The sequence below is a fragment of the Crocuta crocuta genome, unplaced genomic scaffold (genome assembly GCF_008692635.1).
Source record: "Crocuta crocuta isolate KB4526 unplaced genomic scaffold, BGI_CrCroc_1.0 scaffold118, whole genome shotgun sequence".
Classification (NCBI taxonomy): Eukaryota; Metazoa; Chordata; class Mammalia; order Carnivora; family Hyaenidae; genus Crocuta; species Crocuta crocuta.
Window position 1 is genome coordinate 1,896,940 of NW_027551558.1, and position 18,711 is coordinate 1,915,650.

Here is an 18,711-nt window from a genome sequence, read left to right on the forward strand (position 1 = left end):
GCCGGGGGACGCACGGTAATTGCAGTGTCCCCAACCCAGCCTGGTGACCAGGCCAGGGATCCTGGTATGCTTCAGCCTCTGGAATGTCCCTTCATTCCAGTTAACTTGGCCTCAAGCCCTTGTGGTAGGAACGAGGCAGGAGTCGGCTTGTCCCCCTGATGGAGGCACTCCTACGGAGCTACAGGTTTGTTACCTGCTCCTGTGGACAAGTGCAGCCACGTGCTTCTCCAGCCCAACTCACCAGGCAGTTCCAGGGCACCTGGGGAGTCCACAATGGACCAGAGGCAGCTCCAGGCTGCATCTAATATTACCCCTCTGCCTCTTCTCTCTGGGACCAAGAGCCTCAATAGGCATTGCAACAATAACATCATTATTTACTACTGTATCATAAATAGGACTTTCTATAGTAGCAGATCAGATGATAACTTCTGTTAGTCCTATACACAGCTACTTTAACAACTCTTGAACAAAATGTACAATTTACCATGACCTCGGGGGTTGACCTAAGAAGCTGGTAAGTCCCTTCTGCCGCTCCCTGATTTGCTCCTTTGCTGGGCTTATAATATCATGGCCTCCCTTGGAATGCTAAAACTAAGTGTGAAGCTGTGTCGCAGAGAGAGTTTGGGGGTAACTCCCACTTCTTCCTCTGAAACCATTCCCAAACTCCAGGGATCAGCAGGTTAATAGTAGCCTGAACCTTGTCTGTCCACGTGAATTAACTAGCCACGTGCAGGCTCCTTGTATATTTCCCAGATGGAAGCCTGCTTTTATTTGCTTTTACCATCTCTTCCTTTTTCCCTCCCTCACTTCTCTGTTTTCTTACAGACAGTATCTTTTTGTTCTCATTTGGACAGTCTATCCAGAAGCCCTTGGAGGCCCCTTCTCTGTGTCCCAAAGCTTTGTTGCAGAGACATTCTGGTCCTTTAAGCCACCCTCTCAGCCTTTCCAGCCACCACCTCTGGCTGCCTCCTTGGCCTGCAGGGAGCCTCCCCACACTCCCAGTGGCTGCTGCAGGCTCCCCTGAACCAGTGCTCTGCTACCTGCCCCCCACCCCCACCATATCATGTGGGATGCAGAGCTCCCTGAAACTACCCCTCTTCCTGGAGGCTGAGGCAGAAAGGAGAAGAAATGTATCTTCCAAGACTCTGCATCTAAATCCACACCCACCTCACTCTCCTACACACAAAAAAATGCCACCATATCAGCAATCCAAAAAAAAGAAGAAAGAAAGAAAAGAAAACATGTGTTGAAACAGTGATGATGAATGATTGCTCCTCTAAACTCTGCATTCCAGAATCAGGGATGTCAAGTTTACATTGTCTATTAGCCACGATTCGTTCTTCTCAAGCAAGGAGCCGCTGTCCTCCCTCTGCTCGTGCATGCCCTTTGCAAGTGATCAAGAGAGACCCATCCAAAGTAAACGAGCTCTCACGGCAAGCCCAACCAGCTATGTGAAAAGGTGCTTTCCAGAAGGTTCTGCAAGTGCAGGGTGTTGGTTCCAATCTCATTGTCTGACCATGTGGAAGTCAAAATGTGGGTCCCATGACTTGGGAGCGTGGATGGCCACAGTGAAGGAACGTACAAGCTTATTAATTTGGTCTACCTTTGGTAATGTTTATACATCAACAGTATGAGTGAATGAGGGAAATATACCAGTTTTTCTTAATGAGTGATTTCACTGTAAAGCACGTATGGTTGGAAAAAGAGCCCCTATGTGGGCTCATCTCTGCAGCCTGCCTATCTAAAGCACGCTTCGGGAGTGGGGACACCCCCTTCAAAGCCACAGCAGAGCTGTTATCACTAAATAGGATACCACAATTATACCTGCTTTGACAAATGGCCCACCAGACACGTGCATGCAGCAGCAGAGAATGGAACCTTTACCAATTTCTGTGGGAGACCGAACCTTTGTCTTGTATGTTCCCATTTGTATAGACAGATTTAACAACAAATCAAGCATGCCCCAACCATCATTTTAAGGCAATGAATTTCCTAATTCAGTTTTTCATGTGAATTAGCAACCGCAGTTGTGAGTTAGCAACTTAAACCGTGGCTTGGTTTGCATGGCGACTCTGAGGCTGTTCACGGTTGAGCTGCTTTCTTCAAGGTTGAGTCAGGCCCCAGCCCCGGTGGGATCGGGGTGGGGGAAGGCCAGGAGATGCAGCTCCCTCCCCAGAAAGAGCTAGACACTCAGAGGCAGAGTGCTATGGGTCAACAGCCCCATGGACCCCTTGCAGCCCGATTTCAGCTGCTTAAGGTCCCTTTGGAAGAGGGCCCTGGGAGTACTCCAGCTACTGCGGGAAGAGCTGCTCCAGGATCGCATCTACCGCTGCCGGGGAGGACAGGCCCTGCATTTCTCTTGAATGAAAGTGTTTGCAAGTCCGATCTCAGTGCAGAGCTCAGATAACTGAACTGCCCACGTGGGCCATGGGACGGATTGGTTGGTTCCAGGAGGCCCATATGCGCCCTTGTGTGGCAGCCCCTCATTGGTTTGGGCATTTTCAGGAAACCTGAATTGAATTCAGTGGATAATGACCAAGTTGCAGAGAATACAGAAATGAATGTCTCCATTCTGGCCTGTAAGGGGCTCACACTCTTTCCTCTGACGTTATAAACAAGGGAAAGATGGGGCAGCATGGAATGGTCAAAAGCAAGGCTACTGACGGGTACTCCAGGCAGCCTTCCCAGGGAAGATGCTTTGCCTGTGCTTCAGAGGAGGCACAGGAGTTTGCCAGGCACAACAGAGGAAAGAAAGGCATCTTTTCTCACTGGTGGCATGTAGAGCATGTGGCAGCCAAGAGCCTGAGTGAGACGGGGGTCTCAAGGACCTTCTGACTTAGGAGGGAAGTCCCTCACCTCCTGACTTGACTTTCCAAACACACTCTTTGAAATAGAAAACCTCTCAAGCAGCTCTTTCATCTGCTTTCAGCATGACCTGGAAACTCAAAGGACCCGAGGCCATCCTGGGAAATAGACGCGCCACACACACAGGGTGGGAGACAGACTGAGTCCATAACACGATAACTAGGTTACTGAGGCAGGTGGTTATGATAAGGTCATCTGGCAGAGGGAAGTGTAATTTCAAATTGTTGAAAGGAAAGTAAAGAAAGGCCATGGGGNGGAGGGAGAGATAGAGGGAGGGAGGGAGGGGGGAAGGAAGCAAGGAAGGAAAAGAAAAAGAAAAAAGGGAGAGAAAGAGAGAGAGGGAAGGAGGAAGGGAAGAAGGGGTGAAGGAAGGGAGGGAGAAAGAGAATGAGGGAAGGAAGGAGAGAGGGAGAGAGAGGAAGGCAGGGAGAGGAAGAGGCGTTTACTAGGAGTTTAAGGACAGCTAGTGAAGGATTCAGGGATCTGACAGTGATTTGCCATGGGAGCCCCTCCATCCCCGCAGGAGGCAATGACTAATCTGGAACTGTCACAGAGTAATTCCTCACCATCTCTAACTGTGCAGAAGTTTCCAAAAATATTTGTGCGGTTAGGATGGCCCAGAATTTGAAAAGCTTCTTTGGAGGAGGGGGACAAATAGTACTGTCAGGATACTCTGAAGGTCAGACATTTTAGGAAATCTTCTGGTATTTCAGCAGTCAAATAGCATTACAATGATGAGAAGGAAGCCTGGCCCTTCCAGAAAGCTCTGTTGTGCCTCTCAGGCCCAACGTTAAAGCACGTTCTGAAACAGGCAGAAGATAGTCCTTGTTTTTTTTTTTAGAAGAACATAAAGCAACATAAAATACACGTCTTCGTCATACACAAACGTCACACACCATACCGTGGAGTCCTTTCTATGACAGGAAACATTTTAGAAAATGTTCAGTGGTTGATTAGCCATAAAAATAACTTATAGAAGGACTAGATAATTTTGAATAACCCTTTAAAGGGAGAAGAGAGGTCATCCTTTGTTTTAGAGGTTAAGTAGAGGCCACACAAAGGTCACATGGGGCACACATCCCCAGCTCCCGCCTGGACCTCCTCCCCTCCTGGCAGCCCAGGCTCCTCCTCGCTGGACCACCGGATTTTCTGTTAATGACCCTGATCAAAGTGGAAATAGTACAGAGAGGACTTTCGTGGCCAGGAGAGAGCACCGGGGATTAAAAGTTACAGTGCCGACTCCAAGTTAATTCACAATGAACTGTGACTTCGTTGTGGCTCAAAGTCAACATTCTGAACAAGAAAGGAGCGTAAGATGTTCCCATTTCAGGGACACCAGGAAGAACTGTCAGAGGCCACCCGTACAAATGCTTCCGGTATTCTAGGGAAGCAAACATGGTTCGTTCAAAATAGGATTTTGCTAGGTTTGTGCACACTTCTTTTAAATGGGTTTTGGAAGAGCAGAGTGGAAAAAAGAGTAAAACTGTTGGCAAACAGAGAAGTGACTGGGTTATTGAAGAAAAAAGCTGAAATCAGAGACATAAAGATCTCAGACAAGAAGCAAAGGTTTTCAAAGGGCTCACATTAGAAAGAGTTTCTATCTGGAAACAGTCCAGATAGTACACTTTCCTGATCCACAACTGCCCTTTGAGCCTGACAGAAATGAACTGCAGTGTGGAGGGTTTCATTTTACTGGCCATTAGGCAGCCAAACAGAACTTTTCTTAAATGAGTTATCAAAGCCACAGTGGAAACTTGCATGAAATGCTCCAAATAGGCTTTAACCAATAATGGCAAACTCAGAAAGTCATGGAATTGTTTGTGGGTTTGGCTCGAAGTCAGACATGTTTTGAGGTTTTGAACACCGTGACTATTTGCCTCCAGTAAATCAGTTTGTGAAAAAGAGAGAACAAAGCAATGGGATATGGAAACTCTGCATCTTAAGAAAGAGCCAAGCCTTTTTCCCTCTAACCAGAGCACAGCAGAGGGGGGAAGGGAAGCAGAAGAGTTCACTTTTTATGAAGGGCTGGGCTTTTCCTGAAAGTCTTACCCTTACTTACCCTGAAAGTCTTACAGGCAAAGAGGCAACATTGAGAACAAACTACAAGAACAAAGCTGCACCCAAACCAAATTCCTCAGTTTGCTGGAGGGGTCATTGGGACCAAGCTCACGGGCACAGGCAGGTGAGCATCCTGCCCACATGGTCAACTGTGATTGAGGTGTTCCTATTCTATCCAGGCACATGGTGCTTTTAGAAAAAGCAAGCCCAGGTGTCTGAACCAGCATACCGGGGTGGTGCTGTGTCATGGGGAAGCAGGCGCGCACAGACCTGCCTCCGACCCCTTTCCCCTCCTGGGAGCAGAGCAAGAACTCAAGGCTTACCGCCAGCTATTGTGATCTTAGACACTCACCCTCCAACCATAAGAGGCAATTAAGAATGATTACCTCTGAATCAAGGGCAAATCATCCAAGAGTTTCCTGCCCAGGCTTTGAGTGGGCAGAGTACTGCCTGTGAGAAAGGCTATAAAAATCCTCATTGAAATGGTCAGTGAGGGGAAGAACATAGGAGGTCTGACCTTCCACCCATGTTTTTGCATTTTCCCTTTCTTCCCAGAGATGGTGAGGTCTCCTAGTACACTGGAGGTGGCCAAGGTCAGGAGGAGACCCCGCCCCTCCCTGCCTGCCCTCTTGCCCACCTGCTCCCCCACCATCAGGTCTGACTACCCTCCCAGAAGCAGTGCCTTCCTCTTGGGGCCTTCCAGAGGAGAGAAATAGGCTTCAGATTTGTACCACTGAGACCAGGCGGTAAAGGTTTGCCTTGTGAAATTTCTGCCTGTACTTCCCTCCCATATGTACCTGGCAGAGTAATACTTGCAATTGGATTTGAGGGTTCCACAGCCCAGTCTATGTTTAGTGTATCTGTTTCTACTTCCCCACCCCTAGAAACTAACATCTGGGTTTCTGGTAAATTACTGTGTCCAGAGTTGGAATTCCTAGGGAGTATTTTACCTCAAGGCACTATTCGTCATCAGAATTACCTGGAGGGCTTGTTAAAACACAGAGCATGTTTACTTCTAACCACTTTGGGTTGATCTTGATGCTGCTGGTCCCTGGCCATAGTTTGAGAACCACTGGCCTACCCCCTACAGCCTTCCCTTTCTTTCCCTGCTTCCTAGCTACCCCACCCCTGAAACCGCCCTCCACAACAGAGGAAGAAGTTAAGGCGGTGCTGGCTGAGAGAATTACAGGGGAATTGAAATTAAAACAAGAAACACTTGAATTACCTATGAGAGTTGCCACGGTGCCTTTCCCAGGAAATATAATTTCTTAATTTCTTTCTTCCATGAATTAACCTTATATCCACAGCAGAGAATCTTTCTCTCAAAATGACAAATCTTTTATCTTTAGGATACAACCTCAACTTTAATCCTTCCTTCTGAATGAGAATTAAGTCTGGTTCCTTTCCTTTTTTAATCGAGATATAATGAACATATAATATTATGTTAATTTCAGGTGGACAGCATGATGATGTGGTATTCACAGATATTGCTAAATGATCACCACAATAAGTCTAGTTAACATCCATCACAGTTATATTTTATTCTTGTGAGGAGAGCTTCTATGATCTACTCTCTTAGCAACTTTCAGATACACAATACACTATTATTAACTATAGTCACCATGCTGTACATTATATCCTCAGGACTTATTTTACAACCAGAAGAGTATACCTTTTCACCACCTTCATATTTCCCTCTTATTCTGAATTCATCTCCACTTTACCATAAAATAAAATACCATGGAATATGGGCCCCTGGGTGGCTCATTCAGTGGCGTAGCTGACTCTTGATTTCGGCTCAGGTCATGATCTCATGATCTCTCACGAGTTTGAGCCCCAAGCGGGGCTCAGTGCTGACAATAAGCAGCCTGCTTGGGATTCTCTCTCCCTCTCATTCTCTGCCCCTCACCCACTTGTGCACGCTCTCTCTCTCAAAGTAAATGAACTTAAAAAAAATGTTACCATGGAATAAAAGCTCATATTTACTGAGTGCCTACTATGGCCAAGGGCTGTACTAATACTGCTTAGTGGTTTATGAGTCATCTCAAAGGTTCTTTCCAACAGTTTTGTAAAGTACATTATTCACCCATTTTACAAATGTGAGCAAATTATTTTTAAAATAGTTTGTCCTTTGATTAAAATTGTTCAGGGCACCTGGGTGGCTCAGTCGGTTAAGCATCTGACTTTGGCTCAGGTCATGATCTCACGATTCGTGGGTTCGAGCCCCATTTTGGGCTCTGTGCTGACAGCCAGCTCAGAGCCTGGAGCCTGCCTTTGAATTCTGTGTCTCCCTCTCTCTCTGACCCTCCCCTGCTCATACTGTCTTTCTCTCTTTTTCTTTCAGAAATAAATAAAAAACATTAAAAATTTTTTTTAAAAATTTAAAAAATAAAAAAATTGTTCAGAAAAATTCATATCATTCAGGTTAGAATTGTATTCCTCTTGCCTCTATTTCCAGCAAACCTCCTTGATTTTCTATAAATTCTGTTGAACAGATTTGCTTCCTATTTGTCTTAAAAAGGAGCATGTGTTTCTTTCTCTTGTAAAATATTGTTATTTTTTGAATGAATAATATATTTATATAGCTCAAATTTTAAAAGAAACAAATAGGGTATAGAGTAAAACTCAAACTCCCTTCCATTTCTGACCCCAAGTTCCCCAGATCTCCCCAGAGACAACCACTGTTACTAGTATACATTGTCTTCTTTCCTTCCTTTCTCAACCCAAAGGCTGGTTACTATCTACTTTTCTTTCCACGCACATAACTTGGAGATCATGCCAAATCAATAAATATAGCTACTTTGTTCTTTTTAACAGCTATTAATAGAAATAATTCTAAACTATTTACCATATTATACAATATTTAACCAGTCCCTGTTGATGAACACAAAACATGGCCCAGTATTTTGCTATTACGAAGAATTTCACAAAGACTACTCTTATATGTATCAATTTACACATGAGCAAATCTATTTGTAAGATAATTTCCTGTAAGGGGAAATCCTGGGTCAAAGCCAAATGGTATGTACACTTGTAATTTTAAAAATGTTCCATTACAGAATTTTTCAAGTATTACCAAAGGAAAGAGACTACTAAAATGAACCCTTCACTCAACTTCAAATTACCATTAATCCATAGCTGATACTATTTCATGTATTGGCCCTATTCATTCCTCCGACTTAAATTTATTTTTAAACAATTTCAGACATATTATTTCTTTGGTAAATATTTTGGAACTATTTCTGAAAACCAGGGGCTTTTAAAATATGTGCATTGCTTCAGTATCACACCTAAAATAAATTAATAATAATTTATCAATATCATCAACTATCTTGTTAGCATCACACTTCCCCAAATGGTCTCACGAAAATGGATTTTTGAAATAGTTTGTTCTGTGTTTCAGAATCTATTCAAGTCCATGCTATTCATTGCAGCTAGTTAAATCTTTTGATTCCCCCTCCACCACCCCCATCTCTCTCTCTCTCTCTCTCTCTCTCTCTTTCTGGGAGATCATTTTGTAATTTGCAACTAAACAGACAACAAATCTAGATAACTGTCTATACACAGTTTGCTCAGGATGCTGGCCTGATCTATCAGTGGGAATGCAGGTCTGGAGCCCAAGCCTCCATTCTTGGTGAGAAACTGTAAGCTTCCCAGAGGAATGGGGGAAGGAAGGCTGGGTGGGCCCACTGCTGTGGCAAGTCTCAGTCAGCCCTCTGGAGGGCACTGGGGTGACCTTCCCCTCCTGCAAGCTACTTGCGTGGCTTTGCCGTTGGACAGACCCCAGGTCAAATCTCAGCTGGCATAATTATTCTCAGGAGGCCTTGAGCCAATGTCTCTGAGCTGAAATTTCCTCACCATAAAACCAGGATATTAATCTTTATCTTAAGAGCGTGAGAATCAAACGAGATCGCAGGTGGGGCCAGGGCTCGGTAAGTGCTGGCGAATAGGACTCTCAAGGTCTGTGATGCCGCGATGGAGACCCACGGGGAGTCTAAAATACCAGCAGACACCGGGCATCAACCAGGAGAGAGCGATCAAGTCGTTCTTCCCCCTCTGCGGCGCACTGATGGTTAACCCTAGCATGCCTGCTCACCGTCCTTCCGCTCGCTCTGCCTTTGAGGCGGCCCCCTCGGCTCTTCTTCCCGCAGGTCTGCGGGCGGAGGCTGGCCAACACCCCCCCCCTCCCCGAGAGCAAGCATTTCTATCTTGACGCCCCCCTTTACCTAGGAGGGGGACGCAGCCTGCGCCCCCTCTCCTGCGGGCTGAGCGGTGCCATCTGTCCCTCCTCAGGCTGGGAGGCACTTTCGCCACCTGACCTTTGTTTTCTCACCCAGAAGGGAACGACAGAACGTCTAAACAGCCCTCGGGCCCCAGGGGTGCTGGAGGTGGGCGCTTCCCCGGGCCCGGCCTCGAGGAACAAAGAACCTGGCATCACTACCCACTCCTGCTGGCCATCTGCTCGGCTCGTTTCGTGACTGAGAGGGGTCTGCGGGGTAAGGTGGAAAAGGCCCGGGGCGNCCTTGGGGAGATCCACAGAGAGGGGAGCGTCTGCGGGGGTACCCAGGCCGGGGGACCCCTGAGAGAGGGGAGCATAGCTGCGGGGTGCCCTGGGAACAGGGGAGCAGAAGCGTGCGGACACCTGGGAGAGGGGAGCCGAGACTGGAGGGAGACCTAGGAGAAGGGAGCTGAGTCCTGGGGACACTCAGGCAGAAGGGGGCGGAGGCTTGGAGACAACTGGGGCAAAGGGAAGCTGAACTGTGGGGGCGCCCCGGGAGAGGGAAGGGGAGCCGCGGGGTAGATCCCGAGAAAGGCCGGCCTGAGGCGACCCACCGCCGGATCCAGGGAGGGGAGACAGAGATCCGAGTCCTGGTGCGGGTCAATGCTGGGTGGGAGCAGGCGTACTGCCCCCCCCCCGGGCGGGCCCTGGGCAAGGGGTGGCCGGTGGCCGCGGGTCCGAGCGCGGGGAGGTGACCACCCGCACCCTTCCCGGAGGCCAGGACTCGGGAGTGTGAGTGAGTTGTCGGGTGAGCGGGCTGGTTGCCATCCACCAGTGAGGGTGTCCCAGGCATTTCCCTTAGGTCCAAAGATGTGCAGCCTGCCCTGTGACCTCAGGCATTGACTTGGGCAGAACTTTAAAGACTCAACTATCTCAACTGTAAGACTTTAAAATACGGGCTTATTTTAAACGAGACATATTCTGATCTTAAGTTTCACTTGCATGATGTTTTAGCATACCTGAAATTTCACGAAGAAAGTGTTAAATGTTATTTCTTATTTAATCCAGAATGAGTCCTATCATTCAAATCCCAGTTTGGGTTTCCACTGGAACTAGAGTAGCCCAGGTTAAATGAAATGTATTCAGCTGCCTTCCATGATGTGCCCTTATGGGGTGCACTCCCTTGCACTCATTTTGGGAGGAAATAAATCACAGTTTGGGCTTATAATCAGGAGAACTGTGGTCAAAACAGGAGGCCACCGACTTCTTGCACTAGCGCTGCTAACCTGTGTTTTGTAATAATATGTTAGAGGGAGGAAGCTCTGATAACTGGAAGGTGATTTACACCAAAGAACATCTGAGGCAAGTCTTAGAAGTATAGGGATTTCTGGTCTGAGAGTTAAACTTCCATAAAACCAAACTCCGTGAAGAACATTTCATTGTACATTTATGTAAATTTTTTCCACAGTGTTTTCCTCTGAATTTGCTCACTCTGAATTTTTAACGATTATCAGTTAATACGTTTGACCAAATGATTGGGGAGGGGGGCCAGTTAGAGGTGCTGACACCCTGCAGTTGAAAATCCATGTATAACTTTTGATTCCCCAGGAATGTAATTACGGAGAGTCTACTGTTGACTGGAAGCCTTATAGATAACATAAACGGTTAACATATTTTATATATTGTATGTATTGTCCACTGTATCGTTACAATAGGGTAAGCTAGAGAAAAGAAAATGTTATTCAGAAAATCATGAGCAAATACATTCACAATGCTGTATTTATGGGAAAAAAAGATGCATATAAGTAGACCCACATAGTTCAAGTCTGTGTTTTTCAAGGGCCAGTTGTATATAGACTTGGGTTTCTACAGTGTTTATTAGGTGCCATGTTTTTACATGCTTCTACACAAGAGCACCTTAAATAAGGGCTAAATCGAGGTGCCTGGGTGGCTCAGTCAGTCAAGTGTTGCCTCTTGATCTCAGCTCAGGTCTTGATTTTGGATTTGAGAGTGCAAGTCCTGCATTGAGCTCTGCGCTGGGTGTGAAACCTATTTAAAGAAAAGGGGGGGGGGCGGCTAAATTGGTTTATTATAGACCAGGCACTGTTCTAGCCTCTGACATTCAGTCAGAGACATTCAGTCTCATTTAATTCTCACCAATACACTATAAGGCAGATGTGATAGGCTGGTGGACATGCGCATCTGGAACAAGACACCTGACGTCCCATTCCTCAGAGTCTAGCAGTGCAAACTTAGCAATCTCTTGGTCTCCCAGCTTCCCCAACTGGGAAACAGAGGGCAATGGTGGCTTGCTCGAAGGGTTCTTATCAAGGCTGCGCGTCATAAGCAGTATACATATTTACATCGTCTTTGTCTTTGCAGATAAAGTTAAGCATACAGAGATCAAAATAACTTCTGCTCAGGGTTTCTCAGTCAGTAAATGGTGGTCCTTTGATCTGACCCCAGGCAGCTTAACTAGAGAGGCTGAGTTTTAATCACTAAGGTACTGGGGCATACCTGAATATTTCAGTGAGGCCTTATGCTGCATACTTTGACCCATGATTGCTAGTTAACTACTTCCAGTACTGCAGGAAATCAGATTTGCACCCCAAAAAGCCCTGTAAGATATTGAAAAACAGTTCGGCAGGGCATTAGGAGGCCTTGGCTCTATTCCTGTCTTGCATCAAGGGTGGGTTACCCAGCCTCTGGGGCTGGGGCTGTTTCATTTGTCGACAAGGAGGCTGGAGTAGGTAAGCTTCTCTCCACCTCAGAGGCCACAAGATACAAAGTTCCTTGAACTTGAGTGAACAGAAGGAGATATTGGATACTTCCTGCGTAGTTTTATTATGAGATTTTTATCAAAGCCCATTTATCATGTGGGATTATACTGAGAGGCCACTGCCTGAAGATGACCACCTTGAGCACAATTCCCTGGGCTCTTCTCTAGTGTCTGAGAGCCTGGTCTTCCAGGAGATCGAGTTGGCATTGTGACTTTGGGTGAGTCACCAGGCACCTCTGTTATCCTGAACTGTGGATTTCAACTTTGGCCCCTATGATGGATAATTTTATGGCAGCCTGACTGGGCCCACTATTCCTGGGTGTATCTATGAAGGTGTTTCTGGATGAGATTAACATTTGAGTCTGTAGACTGAGTGAAGCTAATTGCCCCTCCCAGCATGGGTGGGCCTCGTCCAATCAGTTGAAGCCCTGACCATGCAGTCGAGCAAGTGGGAATTCCTCTTACCTGACTGTTGGGCTGGGATGTCAATCTTTTACAGCCTTCAGAGTCAGACTGAAAAGGAGACTCTCTAAGAGGGCACTTTGCCTATCTGCCCGCAGAGCTGGGACAGCTCTGGTCCTTCCAGCCTTTGGTGTTGAGCTGAAACTCTGCTCTTCCTGGGTCTCAAGCCTGCTGACTTTGGAACTGTAACTTACATCCTGGTTCTCCAGCCTTCCACAGATCTTGGGACTTCCATAATAGTGTGAGTCGGCTCTTTGTAACAAATCTCTGTATATATATAAATAACGTGTATATGTGTATGTGTATATATATCCTATTATTTCTGTTTCTCTGGAAAACCTGTTCTTCAGTAATTTTGCTGAAAAATTCTCCCACCAGCAATCAATCTTGTGGTTTTTTTTTTAAGATTCCAGGACTACTTTGCTACTGATGGTGTTGATTTTCCTTTTGCTATAAAATATTATCCCCGTCCTAGAGCTCTAATGAGACTTCTGGGCAGCATCTGGTGTCTCCACCATTAGTTCATTTCTCATGGGTGGTTCTCACACCCAGTCTGAACTTGGCCATCACGTGTCATCACACTCATCCTTGGCCTTCATAATCCCTAAGTTTACCGAGTTTGCTGCCCTGAGTTAGTCTGTGGCATAAGGCTCAGGGTACTCAGTGAGGCAAGTGATGTCTGTGACAGTAAGAGAAGTGGCTGCCCTGCTTTTGTGGGAAAATGAAATGAATATCACAGGGCATCCTTGAAATCTGTATATATTTAGGTTTCTAGTCAAAAAGAAAATGAGTCCATCTGTGTTTGATGATATGGCTTTTGGAATCGTGAGATTGACCTTGGCCAGCCAGTGGACAAAATAGTAGGAGCTGTGCAAGCCTGTCCTGACAGAATCCCCATGCCGTGTGCTAAAGAAACACCATGAAGGAACAGGATGGGGAGAAGGGAGAGGCCAGCCTATTACGGGTGGCGGGTTCACCATAGAAGAGGCTGGTGGGGGCTCATCACAGATGGAAGCCCAGGCAGACAGAAAGTACACTGTGAGCTGCCTTTTGGTGACTGGGGAAGACTGATGACAGACAGTGAGCAGATCTCTTTTTGTTCCTGTGGAAACAAAGAGTAAAAAATGCGTTACCATGTTCCCGGGAAGGTGGTGGTAGAACTATAGGGCGGGGCCTCCCCCGAAGCCCCACCCTGGGGTGATTTATGAGCCTGAGGCAGCCCAACATTCTAGCCAGCATAATTATGCTTGTCTTGAGTTGACTGAACGGACATGTTTTGAGATTAAATTACAAGCTAGTATCCTGAAAGCAATTTAAATTCTTTGGAGCTAGATCTATTCTGGAACTCTTTTAGAGATTATATGTTCTATCTCAGCCTCCCAGGGCCTAAACCAGTATGGGGAGAATAGTGGTTACTTAATACATTCTTATTGACTGCATTTAAAAGTCCGTAGGACATCAAGCCAGTATCGCAATTCTTGTATCATGGATTTAAGGTCAGAAACTGGGCATTTATTATTTACCCATTTTGTTTCCTTATTCAGTATTCCAAAGATAACCTGGAAGACAGTGGTTTACCTTAGTCAAGCATTGTCTCTCACAAAAAACATTTCTTAAAACCATCAGAGACAAATCAAGATTTTTGTTAAGTTTTTGAAGATTACTAGTTTCTATAACCAAATAATAAAACATCCCTGAGCCCAGCCCATATACTCGATACAGGCTCATTAAATTAGTCCATATATATATCACATCGTGGTAGACCTTGTCAATCTTACCCTTACCCGCCATCTAAACATCGATTTCAAATTGATTCCAAATACATAATTATATTCTTTTTGAATAGCAAACTCCTTGAACTTACACCTCGCTCTTGTTCACCAAAATTTTGATTGAAAAGAAACAGTTCAGCTAGACTCATAAACAAAGTTAGAAGTAGGCCATGTCCATGTATCAGTACTTCCTTTTAAAATTTTTTTAAAAGTTTATGTATTCTGAGAGAGAGTGTGAGTGGGGGAGGAGCAGAGAGAGAGAGGAGAGAGAGAATCCCTGCGCTGACAGTGCAGAGCCTGATGCAGGGCTCGACCCCAGGAACTGTGAGATTGTGACCTGAGCAGAAATCAACAGTCAGACACTTACCTGACTGAGACACCCAGGTGCCCTGTGGGTCAGTACTTCTATCCATAGGAGAGCAAATGCAGAATGTTCTCTGGCTGCAGTTCCAGGTATGAGAGCCCGTACCCTTGGACGAGGACCTTGGATGTGTACGGGTGCTGGGTCTGTGCAGAACACCCAGCTCCCTTCCCTGACATCTGCAACCCGTGGCAGGAGGCCTAGCACCTTCTTTGCAGAGATGCTGCTGGGTTTTGCTTCTTGACCTGACCGGGCCTCCCCGGACTTTGCAGCTGTGTGTTCACATGGATGTTCAAACACAGTAAGAGAAACTCTACCCTCCGTGGAAGCAGCAGTTTAGCTGGAAGGGGGAAAGGGGCCGGAGGCAGAGGAGGAAGAATGACGCTCAGGGTCTGTTCCAAAAGAAGTTGAAGGGCTTCGATGCCAAACCGCATTACCTTTTGGGTTTGGTATGCAACGGGGATCGTTCACATAACACATTCCTCGTTTTCACTGTCCATTTTTGCCTCATGTTTGTACTCTCCATCCATTTATTCATTCATTCCACACGTGTTTAGAAGTGCCTGACCCTGTGTTTGTCACCCGCTGGCGAGGCCACAGCAGTATGCCTACCTTCACAACACTTATGGTTTGGTGGGGGACACAGGTGATGACAGTGCCACATGGTATCACAAAAGCATTGCATTAAAACATTTTTTTTTTAATTTTAGAGAGAGAGTACAAGTAGGGGAGAGGGGCGGAGAGACAGAGAACGTTAAACAGGCAGAGCCCACATACAACGGACTGATTTTCTGAATTCTCTCCAAAAAGCTCTGTTTGATTGTTGATAAGCAGTGGGATTTCCCAGCTGGGTCATTTAAAGACGAACGTGGTTTCAGCAGGGACTGACTCACAGGCGCTACTGCTCAGTGCTGTTGCAAGGATTTGGGAACATTGCAGATCTCCCTTTAGGAACTGACTGTGTTAGAGAAGTCTTGTAAAACAGGATGGATACAGAAATACTTAGGTCTCCAGGGGGAGGAGGAAGATGGCACCTCTGGGGTCAGATCAGAGTCGGTAGCTGAATCCACGGATCTTTGAAGACCATGCCTAAGGGAGACCTCTTCCAAACCTGGCTTTTGTAGGCAAACTCCTGTGGCCCGCCAGGTGTCCTTCTGGCAAGGACAGCCCAGGCTCCTGGCACTCAGGGACTGGCCCGCTTTCCAGCCTCCTCCCTGTATTCCCAAGACATTTTTCTGGTTAAAAAAAAAATGCATGAGCTTCCTCACTCTTAATGTCCTTGTGTCTTTTCTACCTTGTCTGCTCTCCTTTCTTTCTCCCCTTTTCTGTGCTTCTCTTCTGTGTTCCCAGCTCTGACACCTCCGCTCTCAAACTTTGCTTCACGGTTTTTAAATCTGCAAAGATAAAAATAACCCACTTTTATAAGACTATGGACTTTTTTTTAGGTTCATTTATTTATTTTGAGAGAGGGAGAGACCGCAAGCAGGGGAGGGGCAGAGAGAGAGGGAGAGAGAAAAATCCCAAGCAGGCTCCATGCTGTCATCGAAGAGCCCGACTCGGAGCTCGAACTCACAAACTGTGAGATCATGACCTGAGCCAAAATAGAGTCAGACGCTTAACTGATGGAACCACCCAGCACCCCCGAAGCCTGTGGACTTTTTAAATAATAGTAATGCTTTCCTAAGGTGAGCCTGTGCATCATTTTCTAGTGCTCTCAGAGCCTTTGGCTTTACACCTGCCAGGAAGCTGGGCCCTGGGGGGACCCTGAGAGCCAGGTGCCTCCTCTCCTGCCTGGCCAGCGGTGCCTGGGGCTAGCCTCACCCAGTGCAGTTAGCTGGGCCTGGAGCCATGCCTGTCCCCTGCCAGCCAGCTCTTTGAAATATCCTGCTCATTCTGAGCCAAAGGGAGAATGACATCCGAGAATGATTTCCCCCTGGGAAGGGACCAGAACTCCAGGACACTGTAATTTGGGGTCTGTTCAGTGAAATAGCAAGTCAGCAGTCAGGTACCTCCTTGCACGCTGCTGCTCACCTCTCTCAGCATTTCTGTCCCAGGTCATGGACAGGAACCTGGTCTGACCTGTCACGGGGACACACAGGGAGGTTGGGAAAAAACACCAGGAGGTTGGGAAAAAACATCCTTACAGAACCAAGATGTCCTATTTTTATTTAAAGAAATGACTCAGAAGTAGACTCCGACACCCTGGAAACCTTTCTCAAGAGTCACTGCCCCTCAGTTTTGTCTTCCTCACCCCCACATGGCAAAGCCAGGATTTCATGCAGTGAACTCTCAGCTGGACTACCTATTACCCACTGCCTACAGAGCAAAGCCAAGTTCTCGGTCAAGACAAGAGGCCCTCCTTTCTTTGAACTTTGACTACCTTTACAGCTTCCTTCCCTGCTCCTCATCACCCCTCTGCCCTCTGCCCCTGGCCTGCAGTCATCTCCCGGCTTATCCTTTTCCAGAACAAGGAGAGAGACATCTCCAGGAAGGGGAAGCCTCTCTTGCCCTCCCTGAGGACCCTCTATGTGTCTCCATCACTCCCTTGCACATGGACCTTCACCATCTGTTTGATGCACAGTCAGCCATTAAACAACAGGGGTTTGAACTGCATGGTCTACTTAGACACAGACTTTTTTCCCCAGTAAACACAGTATATTACGGTAAATGTATTTCCTTGCTTTATGATTTTCTAAATCACATTTTTTTCTCTAGCTTATTTCATTGCAGGAGTACGGTATGTAATACATATACAAAATATGTGTGAAGCAACTGTTCGTGTCATTGGCAAGGCTTCTAGTAAACAATAGACTATTAGTAGTTAGGTTTTGGGGTTGTCAAATGTTACACTTGGATTTTTGACTCCTCAGGGGCTGGTACCCCAACCCCTGTGTTTTTCAGGGGTCAACTGTGTATCTGTTTTCCTCACTAGACTTTAAGTTCTTTCAGGGAAGGTCTGCATCATATTCATCTTTGTATCTCTAGCACTTTCCATAACCTCTGACACAGCTCCAGCCCACTGATGCTTCTGGAATGAATAAATAATCAGGTGTTCTATAGATTTAAAAATGCAAAGTTGGGGCGCCTGGGTGGCTCAGTCGATTAAGCGTCTGACTTCGGGTCAAGTCATGATCTCACAGTTCGTGGGTTCAAGCCCTGCTTCAGGCTCTGTGCTGACAGCTCAGAGCCTGGAGCCTGTTTCAGATTCTGTATCTCCCTCTCTCTCTGACCCTCCTCTGTTCATGCTGTCTCTCTCTTTCTCTCTCTCTCTCTCTCTTTCTCTCTCAGAAATAAATAATACATAAAGATTTTAAAAATGCAAAGTTATAGGAACCTTCTAAAGTGGGACTGTAGAAAAGGTTTTTTTTTTCCCCCATTAAAAAGAAACTTAAGATTGATAGTGTAACTTTAAATACTCACTTTTCAAAAAAGAATATTGTACAAGTGGCTGGGTGGTCCAGTCAGTTGAGGATCTGACTTTTGATATCAGCTCAGGTCATGCATGACCTTACTGTTTATGAGTTTGAGCTCTGCATCAGGCTCTGCTCTTGACAGCATGAAGTCTGCTTGGGATTCTCTCTCCTTCTCTTGCTTCCCCTCCCCCACTTGTATAAGCTCTAGAAAGGATGGGAAGGAGAGGAGAGGAGAAGAGAGGAGAGAAAAGGAAAAAGAATATTCTATTTGGTAGCAGTTAATTAAGGGAAAATTGGTATTAAATACTCCGTGATAGAAGGAAAGCTCTTTGAGAGTGCCTGGGTGGCTCAGTTGGTTGAGCGTCTGACTTGTGATTTTGTCATGATCCCAAGGTCATGGGATCAAGCCCCATGTCAGGCCCCATGCTAAGTGTGGAGCTTGCTTGAGATTGTCTCTCTCTCTCCCTCTGTCCGTCTCCCCCACTTGCTTTCTCTGTCTCTGTCTCTCTCTTTCTTTCTTTCTCTGTCTAAAATAAAAAATAATAATGATAGTAATAAAATAAAACAGGGATGCTCTTTGTCTTCTCATTAGCTTATGGGGTACTTGCTCTGACTCTCGGGGTCTGAGCTTCTTATAATTCTCTGGGACCATCTCAGATCAAGGGTATCCTGCTCTATTCTTCATCAGTGATGGATGCTCATTGTACAACGTAACCCATTGGTTTGACAGAAGTGCTCTCCTGATCCTTAAAATTGCAGTGACATCTGAGAGCAGATAAGGG

General features: G+C 46.2%; 1 protein-coding gene across 3 annotated transcripts in view; it reads left to right on the forward strand.

Moving 5' to 3' along the window:
* The window catches only part of FHL2 (four and a half LIM domains 2), a 68,238-nt gene that overhangs the window by 22,426 nt on the left and 27,101 nt on the right, over positions 1-18,711 (forward strand). Inside the window, exon 1 of one of the 3 annotated variants that reach the window (XM_077749320.1) lies at positions 9,401-9,419. The exons of 1 other annotated variant lie outside the window; for it this stretch is intronic. The gene's annotated coding sequence lies outside the window, so the exon portion shown is untranslated. Of the gene's footprint in view, positions 1-9,400; positions 9,420-12,430; positions 12,625-18,711 lie in introns of those variants that run through there. One more of the 3 variants, XM_077749318.1, reaches the window with a different exon arrangement.